This window comes from Thalia democratica, chromosome 2, assembly GCF_965202585.1.
Source record: "Thalia democratica chromosome 2, ktThaDemo2.hap1.1, whole genome shotgun sequence".
NCBI classification, from domain to species: Eukaryota; Metazoa; Chordata; class Thaliacea; order Salpida; family Salpidae; genus Thalia; species Thalia democratica.
This window is the reverse complement of record NC_139166.1, coordinates 17,801,414-17,805,804: the sequence shown is the minus strand read 5'-3', so window position 1 is coordinate 17,805,804 and position 4,391 is coordinate 17,801,414. Positions and strand designations below refer to the sequence as shown.

The window sequence follows — 4,391 nt, the reverse complement described above, 5'->3', positions numbered from 1 at the left end:
CGATATACTGATTTTCCGAAGTTGATAGCTTTAAGCTATAAGTTTTATTTTGTTTTTGTTTTCTTACACATAAACGCAAGTTTTGAATAAAGTATAGCCTAATGTCTTCTTACATGTTTATATTGAAAAAAAATTACAGTTTTTTTCAAGTGATGATCTCGTTTGATTTAGTTCAAACAGGTGAAACATTACTAAATTTAAATTTTGAGTTAGAGTTATTTTTCAAAAAGAAATATTAGGAAACAATTTATTCGGTCGAATTTTACAAATAGATTATTTCCAAGCCAACGAATTACCTCTAATGCAGTTGTGATAAGAAGTCCACGCCGGGACACGAACCCGTAATCTTCTGATTAGGAGTCAGACGCCTTATCCATTAGGCCACGCAGTCGGTTACGTGGTATCCAACTATCGCATTCATATAAGTAAAACTTTGTAGCCTGTCGGCCCAATGTAGGTTATATAACAAATAATTAGAGCAAGATGTAATAAAACTATTTATCAACAAATGTAGAAAACCGTAGATTCAATTAGCAAAAATATTTTATTTACACTCTATTTATTATTAAAACTTATCTATTGTTTAAACTACATTTAGTTTAATTATGTATTATTACGCTTATTTTTTTGTAAAATCACTCAAGTTATTCCATGCATTATAAACTAAATATACTATAAAAATTATCTATGATTAAAAAAGTTTTTTTTTAAACTTTCATACGTATTCAACCCTCTAAATATGGTGTTTTAATTTTTAAAATGTTATTTAAAATCACTACTATAACTTAAGGTAACAGTCAAAAGAAAACGAGCTTAAACTTTTTTAGTTTACTTTTAGAAACGTCTTTATAGTAAGTTAATAGCATAATTCACGTTATGATGCGTAAAATAGGATAAAAACTTAAAAACTTTCTCAACTAAACATAAAAACTACAAGCTTCTAAAACTATGAACTTATAAAGTAAATTTTAAACACTTAAGTTAAATAAATAATATTTATAAAGCTTTTAAGCCAAATCTTTTTTTAATTCAAAACTTACAGTTATAAAAAGAAAAATAATAATACTACACGTAAAAAATACTGGATGTGGGGTTCGAACCCACGCGGACAATCGTCCATTGGAACCTAAGTCCAACGCCTTAACCACTCGGCCAACCCAGTAGTCGAGGATAAACTGAGTATTTAAATTATATACTACATTATACGTAGCTTTTTTGAATTATAACAAGTAGATTTAAATTGATGAAACTAGCAATTTTTTTGGTAAACTGTACTAGCATTATAATGAATTTTTAATAAGTAAATATTAATCACTGACTAATTTGCTTACTTTTTCATAACTTTAACTAAAACATGAATGCTTTGTTTTTCAATATTCGAAAACTAAATTATTTGCTTTGCAATTAAAAATAAAACAAAAGTCACATCAACTAAAAAAAATATTTGGAGAGCCAATACAAAAGCTTTTCTTACAATTAAATAAAACCATTTGAACGTATGTAAAATGTTAAAAATAAATTTTAATTTATATGTGATCATAGCAATTTGTATAACAAAATAAAATTGCAAGTAAGTTTTAGTTTATATGTGATTGGTGATAAAATAACACAAAACTAGTTTACTGTTTAAAGTATACTTTACATTCAAAATTGACTTTTATTTTAAAATATACTTTACGCTCAAAAATTACTTTACATTCAAAAAAGAGTTTACATTTAAAAGTGATTTTAAACGATATGACGTCCAAAGTTAAAATTAACGTTTGATTACTATACGCTAAAATTGGAAACTTAGCAATACTCTTTAACTTAAAAAGTAACCTTTTTACATTTTAAGTGTCTTATGTAACCAACTTAAACTTAAAAAACTTAAAATATTTATCTTACTTATAATCATGTTTATAGAAGTGTTCTCAAAATTAAGTAAATAACTTATCAATCTTTAATTTACTTATACAGTACACTACCGCTTAAGTACGCAAATTGAACCCGACCAAAAAGTGCGTACTTTTTGACGAAATAGTATAATATGAAATTGAGTTGTTTGTTTTCTTTCTTACAACTAGCCACCGAATGATTAAGCCAAACAAACAAGTCTTTTTATTTTAAATAATATTTAATACATAATTCTAATTTGTAAAATTTTTTTATAAATTTTAAAATGATTTATTTTTTCTATAAAAAGTTGTACATAATTAATACATACATTTAGTATAGAAAGCCAATGTCAGTCAATGATTTTAAAAAAATATTAAGCTACATTTTGTTTTGTTAGAGGAAAAGTACCAAACTACATTGTGTTTACCAAACATTTTCAAAACATCAATGTATGTACATTTAAATTAATTTATGACTTAACTATTTTGTATTTGTAGGTTTTTTTAACTTTGTCATCTATATTTATTTATTTATTTTGTAGCATTACAGCTAAAATATCATTATTCTTTTTACTTTTCTGCAACCACTACATAAGTATTTAGTTTATTAACATTTTAAAACAGGACTGTCAGAATCTCAGGTTACTTTAGACTACTCAGGATTACTCACCCTAGTTTAAAAGTTGTGAAAGTTTCAGGCTAACTCAGCAGGTTGGCCATTTTACCTGGAAACATAAAATAATCTGGAAAAACTTGATGATTGAAAATTTAGGCAAAAATACTGGAATTTCTTATAAGTTCTAGTATAACATCCTTTACTTTGTCTTTCTGGATAAGTGCGTACTTAAGGCGTGATGCGTACCAAAAAAAGTGCGTACTTAAGCGATAGTATACTGTACTTATAAGTAGCACATTGTCTCGTTACAGAGATGTTAAAGGGGGGTAATAGGGATTAGTAAAGTAGATTAGTACAACAATCGAAACAAAACTTATATTTTATTTACATAAACTAAACAACACAAAGATACAATTACATCACTCTATACGAGAACTAAAGTTAAACACACAAGAAAACATTAGTTCTTAAATCTAACGTGCTTAAAATGCATCTTAACTTAAAGCACACTTGCCGAATGCTCTGCCGAAACTTCTACTGCTACTGCGAGTAAATGAAAGTCAAATTCCGTTTTATAAGCACTAAAACAAATGTAACTCCTAACAATAAAAAATGTTTGTTTTTTTAATACTGGAAGCACGTCACGAAATCTGCGTAAAACAGTTTACAACATCCGCTTTAAAATACGAAAATGAGATGTTAATATCATTACATTACTTATTTTATTTTTTTTAAATTAGTATTAAAAGCCTGGTTTTAAATAATTTAAATCCTTAAAGTACTACTTAACTTTAAACTTTTTTAACAGTATCAAATGTCCGGTTTTAAAAAAAGTAAGAAAAAGAAACTGTTTTTCTTATTATCTCAAAAATTACATAATTTACAAAAACTTAGATAAAACACAACATAAAGACAAAGTAAGTAACAATGATAGTCATTTAGTTGTCTTCCGGCTTGTTGTCCTCGGGGTTCTTGTCCTTGGGCTTGTTGTCCTCGGGCTTGTCGTCCTTGGGCTTTTTTTTGGGCTTGTTGTCCTCGGGTTGTTATCCTCGGGCTTTTTCTTCTCTGGTGGTTAATAGAGGCTTATGAATCATCAATTGGATCATTGACAACATCTTGTTTCTTTTAGGAAACATTTGACTTTCTGCCTTCTAGCTGGTTTGTTGAATCAGCAAAACACCACATCGATTGGCTTTGGAAACAATGACAGCAGGAATTTTGATTGTGACGTCATAGAATAAACACAAAATCTTCATTCAATCTTTTGTCTGTTGTCGTACTTATAAACAAAAAAACTTTTAAAGTTTCATGCAGCAGCAAGGTGTTAGGTGTGCTTAAAGCTGTGGTTATCAAACGACAATTTGCTTCAAACAACGTTAAAAAGATACAAACGCAACAATTTATTTACAAGCGACGACTGCTAAATTTAAGGGGAGTTTATTTTTGATTTCTTTCAAAAGGAAAATTTTAACACAACTTTATACTTGAACTTGAAACGAGTAATAAAATGTGGCAAACGATAAGCCATTTAACGACTAAGAAAGATGAAAACTCATTCAAACATTCTAATTTAAAACAAATACAATCTATACTTTAATACAATCAATCAGCAGATCAAAACAATAAGCTAGTAGTAGTAAACACATAGGAAAATTAGATTTATCAGCTAAAACTCAGACGTTATTAAGAACAACTATTCTGCTGTTGTAATTCTAAATTTTATTGCGGTTTTTACTTTACATTTTTATGCTTAGAAAAATATAATAACTGCGCTCTCTTGGCAACTTATAAAATGCAATTTTGCACTAAAATACTGCGTCCCCTGACGACTTATGTAAATTGTAACATCTTCAAAAGAACATTGTGCACTAGAGTAAAAAGACTGTGCTTTTTATAAT

General features: G+C 27.9%; 1 non-coding gene across 1 annotated transcript; it reads right to left on the bottom strand.

Annotated features, from left to right (window-relative positions):
* Positions 1-1,079: 1,079 nt before the first annotated feature.
* Positions 1,080-1,162, bottom strand: Trnal-uag (transfer RNA leucine (anticodon UAG)). The gene has a single exon. It is a non-coding gene; the product is annotated as a tRNA-Leu (tRNA).
* Between the last annotated feature and the right edge of the window lie 3,229 nt (positions 1,163-4,391).